At 45.3% G+C, this 18,453-nt stretch overlaps 1 long non-coding RNA gene across 1 annotated transcript in view; it reads right to left on the minus strand.

The window, feature by feature from the left end:
- Window positions 1-1,299: 1,299 nt before the first annotated feature.
- The window catches only part of LOC137839645 (uncharacterized), a 71,031-nt gene continuing 53,877 nt past the window's right edge, over window positions 1,300-18,453 (minus strand). The window contains exon 3 of the long non-coding RNA XR_011085678.1: window positions 1,300-1,554. This is a non-coding gene — a long non-coding RNA (uncharacterized lncRNA). The remainder of the gene's footprint in view (window positions 1,555-18,453) is intronic.

An 18,453-nucleotide genomic window follows, 5' to 3' on the forward strand; every position in this document is an offset into this window, starting at 1 on the left:
GTGGAAAACGGCTGAGGTAGCGGCTGGGAGATTTGCCTCGGGTTCAATCCCCACAGTGGACTAAGAACAAGGTGACTTTCTCCCGCCGAGCGACGGGACGCTGCCAAGTCATCGGCAAGTCGAGAGAGAGAAAAGAGAACGTCCTCATTCCAGCACATTTGCAGTCCAATAACGTGAGGGGGTGACTTGAATTTCCAGAGAAGGGCACGAAGCAGCTTCCGGACTAATTATCCCGATGTTCTCCACCTCGTGATGGCGGGCAGCAGGACGTCGACTCGCCGGTTGCAGAAATTGTCAGGACGTTTTCATGCGATGTAATTGCTTGTTGATTCATTAGTTGAGATTCTCTTTCCGCCGAGATTGGATGCAAACATTAGATTTTCTTGCCCTTCAGGCAATGTTGTTGTCAGTAATGATTAACGTTGACGTCTTTACCGTGACTTAACCCTTCCGTACTTTTTACTTCCGTATTTCTGTTTTCCAACGTCCTCATAATAACTATTCAAATCAAATAAAAGTTTTCAGATTTTTTCAAAATGTTTTTGGTTCCTCTCTGAATAGCAACGGCTATTTTCGTGAAGGAACCTGCACATGTGGCGGGAACATGAGCTGAGGTCGGTTCAAGCGGCGTTCCCGCCGTCTCTTCCACCAATGTGAGCCAAAACCTAAGGGATGTGGTTTGGGATTTTCGTCGGGTTTCCATCGGTTGCTGTCAAATTAAATCCAGCCGTAGAGCTGAGACCTTCAGCAAATGCATTTGTAAACATTCTTGATTTTCTTAAGACACCATATTGATAATTTCCCTTCCCATCTTTGTATGAAAGACAAAGGCAGCTCTGATACGCTACGATTTGTTTTTTATGAATCTTGTCAGAGCTCATCGCTCCTCATAGCGAGCAGGGGTTAGCCGTGAGCCGCCATTAGCATGAGGGGCGCTTGGCGTGACCCTGACAGCTAACGCTCCCTCCAAGGTGAGCGGCAAGCCGAGACCCCCCAGAGGCCGAGAGCCGCGTGTTTGATGCCCTCCTGTTTCCTTTGTGGTCGCCGGCCTGAGCCTTCTCCAAACGACCCGCTTCCCTGACACATGTAGATGACTTTGACCTTGTCACTGCGCCTCACCGCAAGTCTCCCTTCACCTCGCCAACCCCCCCCCCCCCGACACCTTCAAGGCTGTCTTCTCATCAAACTGTCATATGAATAAAAATACAATCCCAAATACATGAATCATTTTTATTATCGATGACTAATGAGCTAAAATCTATGAGCTCATACCGTCTTGTTTGAGTTAGCCGTCGCCCTGTTACCAAACATGCATAATCCAATTTTTTTCATCCAATTTTTCTGAATGAGGTCCATTGTAGCAAATACAGCTCCACGAGTGATTCAATCATGAAACCATTGATCAATAAAGCCTCTCTCTCTCTTGACCAAAAGCCAGTCGTCATTGAAAGGCCTCCTCGTTGTCCGTGATGCGATGTGGCAGACGCGTTTGGGCAGTCGGGACTTTGGCAGCCAGAGCTGTACATCTGCTCCACAACATCAGGCCTTATTTGCCTAAACAAAGAGCATGCAAACAAACCGTTCGGGCATACTCATTCATTTGCTGGCCACCACTAACATATTGTCATCCCCCCCCCCCATTCGATGTGAATGATTAACTCCAGTGGCCACACACACATACATGGACGATTCCAACAAGGACAACCCATTTTCATGTTCCGCTTTATGCGTGTGATGGCTGTTTTGTTCATGTGTCAGCAAACCGCATGGAGGCTGCCCGGTCGTGTTCATGAAGTAAAACTCTCACTTGACATAATACATTTGTCACCGCCTGCTATCAGCGTTCCTAATATAATGACTCTCTTGTTAGTGTACCAGAAGCCTTTAAAAATCCATTCATCCATTTTTAAAATCTACAAAACTCCTATGCTTCAATGCCACTATTTCTTGGAGTTTCAGAAGTTTTTATTTAAGTACATATATATGTATATATATTTTAAGTTCTTATTCTTATATATATATATATATATATATATATATATATATATATATATATATATATATATTTATATATATATATATGTATATGTATATATATATATATATATATTATTATTATTTATTATATATGATTAATATATATATGATATATATTTATATATATAAATAAAGAGTAATATACACTAATTAATAATATATAATAAATAATAAGAATATATAAGAAGAATAAAAACTTAAATAAATAAAAAAGTTTTTATTCTTATTCTTATATATATATAAATATCCATATATATAAATATATTATTTTATTCAATAATATATATATAATATATTATTATTATTCAAAAATTAAAAAAAAATATTTGATTGACTTTGTGAGAGGGGAACGAAAAAGCTCATCAAGCCACATGGTGCTGCTCGCTTCACCTTTGAATCCACCTGCAGTGGGCCTCATTTGCATCCTTTCTGCTCTTTGACGTGAAGGAAGCGGCGCGGTGGATGATGTCCTGTCCGTTCCCATGACATCAGAGATGCACTATATTCCCGGCAGCCTGCGCATGTGCACATATGATCAAATGCTCTCATCAAAGGAGCCGACATATGACCCGCCGCGGGCGCCGTCTCCTTCGGGGGACGCGAGATTCCACCTGGCAAGGTGTTGTCCGTGTCCATTAGGCCAACAACCAATCAGGATTAATTGAGACGTACCACCTCATGCGGCGCCTGAAAGCTTTTTACGAATTTCTTTCTTTGTATGTGCATCAATTTATCTTTGAGTGTTGTGGAGAGCTTACTAGACGAGACGTGTCGGAACAAGAGCGCTATTTTATTTTTCCCATTTTGTTTCTCTCTCAACGTGACAGTCGTGAATATTAATGCGTGTGTAGGGAGGCGGCTTCTTAATTCATCTGCCATCTGTTTGTTCTTCCATTTTGTTCAGCTTGCATTTTATTTACCTACTAACATGCTTTTTATTACTTTAGGATTGACGGGCTTAACGTTGCCGCCGCTGCTTTTTGCCTTGTTTACCTTTTCTTGTGCTTTTCTTTTCACGTGCATCTTTAAAAGGAAAGACATGACACGAGAGCCGAGCGAGTCAACCACTTTGAAAGTCATTTTCTTTGACCCGGCGGACTATTTGATTTGATGGACTGCTCGGCCATTTGTTTGTTTATTGACTTGAGTGAGTCAACACTCGAAGCAGTTGACTGGCCTTCGTCCACCGAGCCAATCGTTGAAGGTAAATTGCCACCGAGCTGCTCTTAAAGGCTCGTGATTTTGGAACGCCGTCAATCTCGAAAATATTGTTGCATGGGATTATCTCCGTCGTGTGAAAAATCAAGGGCAACATGACTTTACAATCATGCTTGAAACAAAGTGATCTGCTTTTGTTGCAAGCCTGATCAATGGCAACCATGACCTTCATTAAGTCAAGGTCACACAGAGCAGATGGCGCTCTAATTGGCTGCTTATTTATTGACGACGTAAGAGCGGGTCAATTACGGTAATGGCTTGCTTGGCTGGCAATACGCTTTATCAAACTGGTTCATTCGTTGTCTTTGCACTTTTCTACGGCGAGATGGACGTCATGCTTTGGCTTTGGCGAAAGTTCTAACCAAAACACAAAATATCAATACAAACAATACACAAAAAAAAAACTATTGGGACACGTACAGGAAGGCCAAAATGAACTGAATTCATTCAAGCATCCTTGAACGCATCTTGGCAAGAGAACAGGAACTTCCTCAAGGTTGGAAATGTCCAACACGTTTCGTTCGAGTTGACTCCAAGCTTCAGCATCATCGTAGATGACTTGAAGTCGGATCGACCGCAATGACAGAAGGTGTTTCCAGCTGCAGCTCTTCCATAGTGCCAGCGTGCTTCCTGGAACCTTGTCCTAATGAACAACTCGCTCTTGGCGCCTCCCTCCACTTGATTTTGTTTATTTCTTCATTAAGTCTTGTCTTGCTCACTCGGAGCGACGGGAACGGCAGTGCAGTCTCTCGCCGCCGTTGAAGGGTAATGGGCCCACCCACTGGCTGACGGATCTAAAAGGGTGATTAACGAACACCCTGGGGAGAGAAGCGGCAGGCAGCCGGGCGGGCGGGCGGGCTGCAGCGCCGTTCGGCTTTGTTCTTCTCGCCGCCGTCAGACTTTCTCCTGCTCTACTCTTTCTCCTTTGAGAAACAAAACTCATCATATCACCCGCTATCAATGGAAAAGTTTGGCCCAATGGTGGAAGAATAAGGCTTGCAGCTTTAATAGCTTTCCCTGGTTTATTTTCACTGGAAACTGAACAAAAGAAATATCAATTTAGCAGGGGTTCGAAATAATTATTATTATTAAAGGGTCTCACGGGAGCAACAAAGTAGGATTTTCCTCAGATTCTTCTTGCCGGTAGACATCAATCTGGATGAGGCAAGTCCGCTACGTCCTCAAGATGAGAGTGGAATGAAACAAGGAGCCCTATTTCATTGTGCTATATTTAATGTGCAGGTTGATGGCTTCTAAAAATATGAAGCTCTCACATTTCTTCACCTGCTGCTTGTTCCACTTTGACGCTTGGGATAAGCTCACTCGCTCAGGTCCGATGGGAGAGCATCTTCCATTAGCTTAGCATCGTCACCTTAGCATCCTAGGCCCCTCATTTCATTCATGACATCATTCAGCATGGATGGATCTTGGACAAAAAGTCCTGACTTTGTTCATGATGGCTGTCAAATGGAAGTCAGAGGAGATCAAGGGTTAAAGTCCAGATGGGTTCCAGTCTCCTTTTTTTGTAAGATGATAAACAAGCCCACCTAATAATCCCTCCCCCGCCCACCGCTGCCATCATCTGCAAGCTTTCTCCCATCACGACAGGATTACATGTGTTTGTGTTGAGGACGAGCATATGCAAACGCGACATCTGTCACACCACTTGAGGGACACGCCGATTGTTCTTGTTGTTCTTATTGTGCTAATGGCGTTAAGCTGCCAGTCTCACATTGCTCCTCACAAGATCAGACACTTGTTCCAAACAACTTCAGATTGACAATCATATCAATGGTATAGAATGACATTATTATTTTTCTTCTGTGATTATACCAAATGTATGTTCAGGAGAGCTTCCCTTTGAGGTGAATCCTCTCATCTATTTCCAGTTCATTCGGTACAAGTAGGAAATTAAATCGGCAAACGTCCGGGGGACAACACCAGAAACACATCAAATAAAAAAAAACTAAAAAAAAACACCTCCAATCACAAAAACAACGACCCTTATACATTTTCATCCAAAATGACAAAAAGTCCAACAAGCCGCTCTCACCATCATCAACTAAAGCAACATATAATAAAGCCTTAAATACGCAGTTGACATTTGTGTGGGTGATGGTGTCGCATTTTCAATGGAAGCAAAAAGTGCCCATTGTGTGCTCTGCAATCATGATGCTAATGGACTGTTTATGGCGAGCGGGCGCTGCTACGCCGACACACAGCAGCTCGGTCAACACAAACATGACATTTTGCTGTAGAAGAAGAAAATAATACAGATCCACGTGTGTGTTTTTCCCTCAATGACTGCGGCAGGAGGCCGCTGGAGGCGACGGGAGCCCACCACGGAGAACTTTCAATTCACTTAGCGGTGGGAGAAAAATGGAATGTAATTTGTCGGCTGCAAATTGGCCATTGTCTTGTGCAAAATTGCTTCATTCAAGCACTGACATTCAAATGACATTGGTGAGAGTCGTGCAAGGACATCGCCGAAGAAAAAAAAAGACATTCTACTGAAAAAGAATCAGATTTTTTGCACTCAGAAAGAGCTAATGCAGTGAAAGGCTCGCATGAGATGAGCCGGGCCCATCATTTTTTTTTTTTTCCCATCAAGTCTTGCTGTCTGCGCTCTACTATTTCCACATTTCTAATATGTGCTCATTGACATTTGGATTTCCCTGAGAGTTGCACGGGCAGCTTGCCATGTTCTCTCCCTCTGAGCATGAATCTGAAAATTGAAAAAGCAGGCAAAAATGACCTTAATCCGCAACGCCGTTGTGCGGCAAACGTTGGAGCGCCGCGGGGAGCGGGTTTACCGCCGCCATCTGTTGCCGTTTTTTCATTAACAAAATCTATTTCTTCATTTAGCCGTCCGCGCACGCTCAGACAATGCCGCTAAATCCCGGATCGGAAAAGAACGACCATGCCAACTTGCCACCGAGCGAGCTTTCAGATTAACGCTGTAATTGCAGGTATAATTCCGGCTCACTCGTCTAAACGCGGTGCGGACGAACGGACATCTTCATCCCGAGGGACCATTTTGGCATATTTGTGACTGTACAACAAAAAGCAAATAATTCCTCAGCTAAAGGTGTTTTGGTGTGTAGCTAACGTAAGTGCTTTTTGAAAGCTGAGTCCACTCTCGGGACACCCGCCGAGTGAACTCCACAAAGTTGAAAAAGCTCCTGACCCAAAGAACCTTCCTGCCGAGTCAACAAAAACAAAAACGTTTAAAGCGTTCCGACTTAAAGGCTTCCGCAACACTACATCTTACTCAGTCTTTATGCTGTAAAAAACGACAAGTAGAGATCAAGATTTCTTTTTTTTCCCCTTCCCCTGATGATTTTTCTTAAAGTAACCTACATTCACCTCTCCACAGTCACTCTAGTAGAGTGAGCATACATCATGTCAGCATTCCCTGATAGCCGTATTGATTCCGAACTCCCGATCCCTCAAACTTCTGCACAGCGCTACTAACTGAGACGGATATTTTCCCAACTGCTCCGAATGGATCATTAGCCAATCGGAGGAGATGGACCGTAAGCCGGGCTGGATCCATACGTGAGATTGCGGCGAAATGGATGAGGGACAGTAAGAGAAAATCCTGACAATCTGTGCTGTGGGTCCTTTTTTTTTTTATTGTCAGTGAGAGTGCAGGAACACCAGCTGCTGCATGAAATGTTTATGATAAATACAAGGAAGCTGAGGGCTTGGTAATAAGTCGCAGCTGCTCCGCCAAAGCAGATGACGGACGCCGTGCCATCCCAGCAAAGCGGAGCTCTAAATCCTCCAATCTGACTGTTTGCCCTCTGAGGATCTCTGGAGCCGTATCGCGGGGGTCCATCTTCCCCCCGGGATAGGCCGCCTTCCTGATGGCTTCCTGCTTCTCGGGACAAAGAGGCTAATAATTCCATCAAGAGGCGAGCAGGAGGAAATAAAATACGGCGGCGCGCAGATGAGCAGGCCTGCTAATGCGCTTGGTTTTGCTCCGATGCAATTACAGACGGCCATCATGTGAGCCTTTATCTCCTCACACGCCCAATAAAATCATGCGTCACAATGAAGACCTTGAGACAAACAAGTGTATGAATTGTAGCTTTAGGATTGCTACACACAATGTTCATCAACAGTTTAGACCAGGGGTGTCAAACTCATTTTTTTTCGTGGGCCGCATTGTAGCCATAGCTTCTTTCGGGGGGGCCATTATGACTGTCAACCCAAATATATGGATGAGCACCTCATATTACAGTAAAAGCTACAAAACAAACTGACAAATAACTCGTTTTCAAATCAGATGAGTAAAAACTGGTCAAATATTAAAAAAAGATATTATTAAAAGTGAAGACAATTTGCAATTCTAGTAATGATACACGTATTTGATGCACAATTTGTCTTCGCGGGCCACATAAAATGATGTGGCGGGCCGTATCTGGCCTTGAGTTTGACATCTGTGGGTTAGACTATTTTTTAATCAACACAAGCATTTGCTCCTTAATTTGCTTTTGTGTAACTGTTTAAGGTTAACAAGGACAAAAGGTAGGTGGGCACTCAAACGTTAATTTTATTAAAAGGGAACAAAGGAGCAAACAAAAAAAGTCATAAAAAAACAATTCCAAAACCAGGAATTAAAAACAAACCGAGGCAACGAGGAATGAGGGAAATTTAATTTAATCCAAACTAAAAAAAGACAAAAAACAAAATCACGACAGAATTACCCTGAAAGATATTTTTACTTCTGTTCAAGAAAATAAAACAAAAAAACAATGTGTCATGAACACTTAAGTCCAATTTGTGAATGTGAGAGATTGCAAAGTATGTCAACTTTTGTTCTACCATTATAGATCTGACAATTACGCTAATAGCAAGACCACCACTTAATGACTTGCACAATGAAGCTAATGAAAAACTCTGTCAACACGCGATGCGGTCAATGACAAACTGACTCCTACCGCTAACCCACACAGCTAACGCTGCCCTTTAAGCTTGAGCGTAGGACAAATAGCCAATCAGACGGCTGCAAATCGCCCTCCGATTGTGGCGGTTCCTAGCTAATCACAACGTGTTGTTGATTAGCTCAAATTAAATGTCTCGAGGTGGCTCGGCGCTGACGCACAATGCACTGGAAATTATAATCAAGTGTAAGAGTGGGCAGTGAGACCTTGCAAGCCGCTAATCAAACTCCTCACGATGACTGTGGTAAAACGCCTTTGATGGGCTGGACGCACTTGGACACGTGTGTACTTTAATTGGAATACTCAAAAACTTGACTTCAGTAATTACTTTCATCAGTGATAACCCCAACCCAAATCATACCTCCGAACCCTAAACCTGAGTTCATCAATGATGTCAACAGTGACTTCAGCAACAATGACGTCAGGAGTGATTCTCACTGACTTCTCATCGACTTTATGTAGACCATGAGTTTTCAACTGGTTTTGTCCAAGGGACCACCATTATAACCTAGAAGCAACTCGGGGGCCACTGCTTTGGCGGAATATTTTATTTTGCACTAAAGGAGGATCGACCTATACAGGCTATTTATTTTGGGAATCTCAGCAACATTTGACATAATTTGGATGGGTAAATGATTCACAAAATTGGCTGGAATATAAATCAAGTCTAAATAATAAATCAATTTTATTTTTAAAAATGTCGCAATTTTTTTCCATTTCCAATTTCGCGGATCACGTGCAACACTGCCACGGGCCACTAGAGGGACACTGGTTGATTTTCTCGATAACGCTTCACTGTCTTCATCACTAAAATATTTGTCTGGACAATGACATCTTGAATTTCTTCATCGGTGATGTCATTAGTGAATTTATCAGTGACTTCATGAGCGACTTAACTCGATTACGTGTCCCTGCTGACTTCTTTCGTAAAATTGGGGATTTTGACACACTGTGCTATTGAAGCTTTTGTGAGGTTACAGCGAGAGTTAACTTTACAAGAACGGGGCCCAGTAAATCAGTTACACTTGCTGAGTTGTGGCTCTGGAACACATCAAGGTTCTTCTTCTTCTTCGTCTTCCTTAGAGGCAGATGAAAAAAGGTCAAGCGAGCAAACAGGCAGCAAAGCCGGCCAGTGGGCGGGGGACATAGTCTGACATCAGCAACCTAAACGGTCTTATTTATGAAAATACGCCATCAGACCAGACGGGCCTGGGGCAGTAAAGGAGGCCGAATTATTTATGGGCTACATTTTGGAGGAGAGCGTGATGCATGTCCACTGGCCTTCTTCTGCGGCAGCGCTCTAATGCTTTGATGAATGGCCCTTATCTGTAGCTTGTGGACTATGACGGCCATCTGCCGCCGACTCCTTCAGGGCCAATTGGAGATGTCGGCCAATGTGGGTCAGCTCAGGTGCAAGCGTTCGAGCGGCCCGAGTCGCCGATCGCCAGGAGTCGGCCCATCTCGGCAAGCGGCGCTGACCCCCTTATCGGCGCCGGCAGAAGTCTGTCGGCATTTTTAGAGATCGGCTAGCACTAAGGACACACTAACTTTTCTGCACACTCATGTCTGGCAGGAGCCTCGGAGGGAAAATCCGGGCTCGCGTTGATCGGGAGATTCAACCACGAGCTGACTATGCCACTCGACTACTGAATTCAACGTAAGATGAGCAATCTGATGACTTGAGTCTTATCTCCTCCTGACTCTCTGTCGAATTTGAGTTTTTGTACATTGGTCTCGTCGCAGATACATCATTTCACACGAAGGCTGTTTTGTCACCTAAAAACAACATTTACGACATTGAGGAAGTTTTCTGTGGCTTGCCTTCCCATCTCTACGGGAAGATTTTGCGTGTTAGAAGACACTTCCTGGTGTCAGGTGTGTGGATGGAGTGCTACCTGCAGGCGCTAAATGGTTAAGCTGCTTTGTTTGTTCCCCGGGGGGCGTCCAGAACCTTTTTTTTCCCTCCCTGATCCCGGCCAGCAATTAATCATGCGGTGGTGACACGGCGGCTGCTGGATGCACTCAAGGACAGCTTTGAGACGCATTAGGCCAAGTAACTGCCAATCCCGAGACGGGATTGCCCACGCCCCTTGAGGGGGAGGCAAGGCGGTGGCAGCATCGGATGCTGATCACTCTCGCTCTTCTCATCTCATGTCTCTTACATGACTCTCAAAACCGTAGCCAAAAGGTGCATCAGATTGTGGTTAGCATCCGATGCTAAGCACTCAAACCTTTGTAAAACGATTCAATCACGATAGGGATAAAATACCAATCAGCTGACCGCGTAGGACGCATGAACACGTGCTGCCGATGGCCCGGCCCGATAATCCTGACACACTCAATCACAAAACGACCAACTCCCCTTGAACCCCTACGCCGCGACGTCCTGGCTAATCAGCTCCGCCATCGGGCCCTGTCATCACAACCTCCTCCGTGGTTGTCACATGACGACTCAATCGTTTTATCGGCAGCGCAAACAAATCAAGGCTACTTAGCGCAGATCGGATGAGGTTTCCCGCCGCGCTTCCAAATTGGGACTGAGTGTGATGGGGAAGCTGTAGGGGGGGGCATGAGTTCGTGTTGTGGTAAACAGGTGGCGGCGTGGGCGGCTTGCCAAGCTACGTGGCAGCAAATGGACTCAAATGTCCAAACAGATGTTGTGCAGCGCGGCGCCTTGATTGGAGCAATGCTCAGCTTTTAAAGTGCACTCGAGCGGAGCGCAGAGCTGCCCGAACACAAACAGAATGGCTCAATACCCTCATGTGAAACCCTAATTCCAAACCCTAACCCTGGCTCGGAAGTTAAATTTGAAACCCGGTTTCAGTCATTTTAACTTCCAGCCCGTTCTTGAAAATTCATTTAATTTTTGTCTTGTAAGAAACCCTAACTGGGCTCAAACAATAATTGAGCCTTAAAACCTTACCTCAATAACCTAACCCTGACTTACCAAGTCCCCTTAAGGAGGATCACCGGCATAATTTTCAGGAAGTCAACATGCATGACAGAGAGAGGCCAAAAAACAAGCCGCAGGCTGACAGTGTGAGGACGATGATTGCGTGATATAATTGCCATTTGGGGATTTAGCTATGCTTTTAAGTGTGTGTGTGTGTTGTGGGAAGAGGCAGCAGGTCTGCGGATGAAATTGATGCGACCTTGAGCGTGCGGCAGGTAATTGCGGGGAACAGGCGTGTAACTAACGAGCATGTTGGGCGCCGCCTATGAGCTGAGGACGCCCCAGCGAGACGCGCTCGCAATTACCAGCAAGTGCCACCGCACACGCCCTATGTTTTCGCCTCCAAGTGACCTTCACGGCAACTCACCGCAACGTCAAAACGGCAGAATTTGAAAACTGAACCCTAATTTGAAACCCTAACCACATCTTTTGAATGGAATCCAATTTCTTGTCCTCACAGATCTGATTGGCTAAAGTCTTTCCAGAACGAATTCAGCAGTGGGAGGATTTTTCTCTTTCTGCTGTCTAACCCGCACCTAGAACCAGGACACCTTATCTTCATACCTTGGTTGGTGAGAGTGTGATAACGACCAATCTGTTCATGAGCAGCCTCCATCCTTTCCATCAATTGGCTCCCCTGATGCCAGCCAGTTCAATCCAGTGCATTGCTATGGAGTCGAATCAAAGATTGGATACATACCAGACTTCTGACAATATTACAGATTTACTTGGGTTCACTTAGAAAAACAGTTTCTGAATGAAACATTTGATTTGGAGTGTTGTGGCCAACGTGTTTGGATCCAAAGTCCAGCATGAGGCTCATTGTGTGAGCTGTTGTAGTAGCGCCATGGGTGCAGATGGGACGCGCATAAAGCTGAGCTCCATTTGGACATCAAACGGAGGATTGGGGGGGCGGCGGCCCGTGGGCCCGACATGTCAGGAAAGAATGGTGTCCTGACTCCATTTCCACTCCTCCTACGCGACTCCCACGCATGTCGCAACAATGCGGCAACAGACTTGGTTCAATTACGAGCTGCCACCACCCCCCAAGGCTCTTTACCCTCAATCTGCTCTTGTGACGGAAACTGGAGACTCAAAGTGCTTGAACCGATTCAAAGGGTTACGGAGGTCCTTGAAACGTCTGGGAGGTTTGGAGTACCGATCTTCAGAATGGCTTGGAAGATTTAATACATGCAACCATCTGTGGACAGAACTGAATTGGTGAAATGATTTTAGAGATACATTCGGATAAGATGTTGATGAACTGTGATCTTTTTGAAAACCATCTAGTCATGGCGTTGCTGATTTAAGGAGGAAAACGGAGTGGTCCTAAGATTGAGCCCTGAGGTTCACCCCGGAGAAACCAAGACGTATTCAGATTACATATTTCGATACAGCATCATATAAACTGTAATGGAATTTATCCGTCTTTGTTTGCCTTTTGGCTTATCTTTTCTCGAATCTTTTGGAATTCTAACAATTGAGCTAATATGTAAGCGCGCGTGAGATCAATGGCGGCGAAATCCACAAGCGTTTTAATGATTGCTAAGTCATGATGTCCGGATGGGGATGAATATGGAGAAGATCTTGATCTGCCGGCGGATCCAAGGTCACCGGCGCCGTCCCTGAGCCGCTTAGCCAAAATAATTCACAGCGTGCGTGCGTGCGCTACCTGCTGCTCGTCTCTGCTTTGCATAGACAGCATGACACACTCACACCCACACACACATAAAACATATCATTTAGTATCATTTATCGGAGTCGGACGCCATCTCCAAGCGGTCGGGTGCTTTTCCCGCTGTCACCTGCATGTCTGAAGACGCCCTCGCAAAACCGTCAGTTACCAAACTGATTTACTGCCTTCATCTCCTGGCGTGTCCTCATCATCTTTTTAAAAAGCTCCTCAAGTGTCATTTCCTGCTTAGAAGGAAATGAAGTGCCCAGGAGAAGTGAATTACCTTCCTTGACTTTTATTATTATATTTCTTAAATTAATACTATATAACGTATTTTCTGGACTATAACGCGCATCTAAAAACCAAACATTTTCTCAAAAGCCGACAGTGCGCCTTATAGTCCGGTGCGCCTTATATAAGGACAAAGTTTTAAAATGGGCCATTCATTGAAGTTGCGCCTTATACGGAAATCCTTTTTTAAATAAATATTTTTTACAATTATATTATCATGCAGTATGATGGATATATATTTGTATGCCTCATTTTTGTTGTGCAAGTTTTATATAAAGTCATCACTTTTTTATAAATTCACTTATAGGCTTTTATTTTTGTGCACTAAATGCGATGAAACCACGTGCCACTAAACTAACAATCAAATACTACAAAAGGGAAATGAAATCTATGTTGTCCCTGACTTTGAGACCAATTGATGCCATTAGGTTATGCGGCACTACCATATGTAAGACCCCCACCCCCAACCACACACACACACACACGCGCGTGCACACACACACTCGCCCTGCCTCCTAATTTGCTGGTTAACCTTAAATGTCAAGGTGAAAATGCAAATGAATGGCATTCAAAACATGCTCTCCTGACCCCAATCTGTACGGTTCATGGTCTATGTTTGGATTTGCTTTTCACATTGCTTATCTTTAATTATCAGCAGCAGTTGGTTAGTTCCTTGTGTTAACAATCGGCCGTGCCGGGATAGTTGACTAATAAAAGGTCTGACCTGCGCCAGTCGACTGGGGGAAGGAACCGAAAGCACTGAGATGGGATATACGGAGATTGGATAATACATGTAAAGACGATGGCATCCCTGGCGGGACTGAGTCAAATGGAACTTAAATCCCCGGAGAATAATATGGAGATCTGCCTAACATAAGATCCAGCTAGTAATGCAATTTAAGTTGGAAGAGAAAAAAATGTCAGGGTAATCTCATCAGTCCGTCAGAGAGAGAGATGTCAGACGTAGCCTGCGGCGTGCCTCCAGCGGGGCGGCTTCTATCCTCCGCTGCCGTAGCGCGCCGCCGCGGACGCCGTTACCGCTCGCCCTCGTCCTCCGCGTAACCCAAATCCTCAGGATGTGGAAAACGGAAACAAAAAGGGCACGCGGAGGCAAATTTGCATGAGCAAAACAGCACGGCTTGTCAAAAAGTGACGAATGACGCCCGGGGTAGCATATGCAGAATGTCACGGGTCACTACGGTACCGACTGAGCACCGTTCGCACAGGAAGCGTGAAATGACATGCCGGCAAACATCCTGTCTGCCTGATGGGGCCTGAAAGGGCCCAATCGGCAGCCGAATCTGTAAATCGCTGGCCCCTGTCAGCCCCGTGGGCACGGAGGCGGGAGGGGCGGCGGGGACGAGCTGACGAAACCACCTAAAGGTGGCGGCCGACCCTCGGGCGGCGTCTGCTCAGAGGTCACCGCTCAAAGAACAAAATGAAAGACTGGTTGGAAGTGGACGGTGCTTATCAATTCACTTTTCACTTTATCCAAAACAGTCTAGAATATTTTCCGCTGATTGACATTCGGTCCACCGAGACATGACATTTGCGGCTCGGGAACACCACGACTTTCACTTCATTCAAAAGTTATGCCAAACAATTTAGAAACCGCCCCTCGAAGAGAAATTCATCTTAAAATGGGCTTAATTCACACAATATATACCCGGATTTGAAGCTTGAATCGACTTTCACAGGAAGTATCTGTATTAATATGAAACAGATGACGCCAGATTGCAAAGTATTGATTAGATCAAGTCTGCTCTGGTACAAGCTGCTCTCCCTCCCTCCGGCCAGAAGGCGACCACATGGCGCTTGAATCTGAGCTCGCGTGATCTGCTTCATGTTACAACAATAGCACGACTCATCGCCGTGCGCAAGCGTCAAAGTCATTAAATGGAACATCAGGGACTGCGGGTGTTCTTCGAAAGGATAGTCGGGTGCTGGGGGTGGGGGGACTTGCCCCGAGCCCTGGGTTTGTCCTTGAAAGCCGGCTAGCACATAATAAGGTCAGGTTAATGTACGATTATTATTTTTTTAGCTCCGTCAAATGGCATTGAAAGTAAAGCAAACAATCCTAAATATCATTTTTCTTAGCGAAGAAAGAGAAGTAGTCTGGTTTTGCTCGCGAGTCACCGAGTGACCCAGAAACATGGCCGTCTCTTCTCAATGCTTTTGCAGCTTTAATGAGCGTTTGCTATCTTTAGCCGTTCGTTCACTTAAGTGAAGCTTTTAGCAGCTTGAATAGATGGAAGGATGGATGAATTTCCAAGAAAAAGCTCAAGTAAATATAGAGGAATATTCTGCCAGCAAAATAAATATAGATTCTTCAATTGGCATTTGCACAAGTCAGCAGTGTAAACAGACAAAGAGAATTAATCGTTTGTGCTGCTTGGGTACTCAAGTACTTTTCCAAAACTAGCTGGTCATCCATTTGCTTCAACATTGAATAAGGTTTTGCTGTCTACACAAATTAATGTGGAATGAAAGTTTCCTGGACCTCGAGACAAAAATGCTGTCGATTGTTGTTCCAAAAAACGTTTGTCAATACTACAATTTAAGAATGCAAATGAAGTTAATATTTCGAAAATATACTTTGACGCCACCGACGAAATAAACGGGCGGCGTTTGCTCGATACACAATTAACCTACTTGGCGGCACGGAGACGTTTGACGTCTAAAAATGGCAGCCCCCTCCATGCTCCCCCTCCCAGTGCGGAAATCAATCCCCTTTCGCCTGCATTGATTCCATTAAAAGCCTTTTTGCAGATTGATTACACTGAAAGCATCCCCCACGCCTCCGATTACACTTTGCACAATCTCATTTTTTTCCCGCCCAAAGATAGCTGCCGTTTATTCTATTACGTTGTGAGGTGCAAAGTGGGCCGGCACCAGAGACCACCCTCTTTGAGGATGCCCCTCCCCCCCCCTCTCCATCAACAGGCATCTGCTGGCCTGGTGCCTGTGATAAGCGCTATCGCTCCTCTTAAGATGGCTTTCGCTCCATCAAGATCACGACGACATGAAAACGAGCCTGCCTCCTGTTTTTCTTTTTTTTTTTCTCAGCCGCCGCTGATAATAATGCAGGCAATTATTTCCCACCACCGCCATTGTTTTATGCTGTAGCAAATAGCTCACCGGCTGAAGGTAGCGAACGAAGAAAGCGCGCGCGGACATATTAGCATGCGGCTGCCTTATCTGCTTAATGGATTGCTTATCAGCGAGTAATAGCGGTAAAATAATGTTGCCTGTCGCCCGGCAATGCATAAAACATTCTGCTATTTCCCGGCCAGATAAATGATGGCCGCTGCCAAGGCGTGCGTACAGAAGGAGGCTCAAGCTAATCCTGAGTCAGCACAATGAAGCACAAAGTCAAACCACCTTGGTTTTGTGTTATCGTATCGTAGGAGAGGAGCAAAGAGTGCGGGGAGAAACTGTGACTCACACGAGGATAAAAAAAAAAAAAAAGCCTCGAAAGGCCTTCAGGAGAAGAGAATCCAAAAGTCGCCTTTGACTTGATCAAGATTTTTTGGTTAATGTTTGTGCAGCTGCAAAATAAGAAGCATGGCAAATTTGTTGAGTATTCTGAGCATTTTATGAGCATTTAAACGACTGCTGCTAATCTATTTGAAGGCCTTGCACGAGGACAAATATGAAAAGCGCTTCTTGTTTTGCTTTGGACCTTGGAGCGCTTGTCGGGGAGGTCACGGGTTGGGCACACGCACGAACATTTGTGACTGAGGCTGCGAGATTACCGCCGTCTCTGCTGGCTTGCACAAACCAATGAAAACGTTTCCAGCAGGATATTTGCAAAATTTGTCAGCCCCTTCACAATTTCAAAAAAACAAGATGCTCTCATGAAGCGTCTCCATACGAGTACTCCACAATATCTTACAATGGAGAATTAATTTCCACAATTCGCTTCTCCAAACTCTTCAAAATGACTTGTGAGTGTTAAAGTAGTGTAGTCTACAAGTGCCGAGTACTTATTTGAAGAAAGTACACTCTTAGTTTGCAAATGATTATTCCCGAGACAGCGAGTCATTAAAACCGGAGCCCGAGTGGGATTCTAATGAGAAGTTGCATCATTATTTGGGCAAAGCAGCTTCCTCTTATTAGAACAGCTCGGATGATGAGAAGATTCTTCTTCCTCATGCGCTGCTTAAGAACTCATCGTCTGCAGTATCTCACACTTACTAGCTGCTGGGTGTTTGGGGTTTTTATTAGTCCTATAGTATTTTGCGTCAAGCACGTGATGAACCACCTGAAATTGTTCGTGAAGGCTCCAACCGGGAACCGTGAAAGTGCGAGGCGGATGTGCTAACCTGAAGCAAATCCATGCAAAAGATGTGGAAATAAACAACATCCTGGAGGGGAAGAAACAATTACTTGCGCTCGTGGAGGTGACTCGCTCCAGATGGCAAGACGGGCAAAGGTCCTCCATGATGAAATGTTTACAAGAGGTTGCACGTACGCACACAGTCATTCATTGCTGGCGGTGTAAGTACGTGTGGCAGTGCAGGTTAATAAAGTTCCTGAGGGCCTTTTTGCGCCTGTTGACAGGTGCTCCTCCGACTCGGGGCCAACCTCCGGGCTTGAGAATGTCACCATCTGCTGACGACCTGTCGGCCTCTCGTCATCAAGTAGAGATGGAGAGAGATGAGGAGGGGCCGGCTCACTTATTGCACAGGTGGGCCCTCATCGAGTTTCACTCGTGTCGGGCGGAGGGAGGGACTCGCTCCACTTGAGGCGATCCCTGACTGGATTTCACCTGCAAGGATTTCCAGGGAGAAAGTCGGAAGCCTGGCGTGGAGTCATCAAAGCGTACTGGGATCTTCTGGTTGCCGATTGGCTCTCGTGGCAGTCTTGGGAACTCGCCAGGGAGTTGAAGTGGCGTTTTAAGTGCTTGCTTGGGACCCAAGTGCAATAAAAGTGCAATAAAACTCTGTTCGCTATGTGCATTAAGGTCCCCCAAAATACTTTTCATGTCTTTACATGTCAGTGGTGGATGGTCAATAAAAGGCGCCACGTCACCGCACCCTTGTATAAGACCACTTCAGATGGATGGATGGAACGTTGTTCTCCAGATATACGTCCATTCGTGTTTATCTGTGTAGAAGGAGAGGAAACCAAAGCAGGCAGCGGGCCTCTGGCTTTCTACCGCTCTACTTAAGCAAGCGAGTTTATTTGTTTTGAAGCAGACGTAGTCGCTGGGATGATAATGACTTTTGTGTCTGCCAAGACCCAAGAGACGGCAACGTCGGCGTCGATTTTTGTCGTCTCGCGTCTGCCGCTCTTCGTCTCTGGTGGAATTAGATCACAAATGTCTG

The sequence above is a fragment of the Syngnathus scovelli genome, chromosome 18, assembly GCF_024217435.2.
Source record: "Syngnathus scovelli strain Florida chromosome 18, RoL_Ssco_1.2, whole genome shotgun sequence".
Lineage (NCBI taxonomy): Eukaryota > Metazoa > Chordata > Actinopteri > Syngnathiformes > Syngnathidae > Syngnathus > Syngnathus scovelli.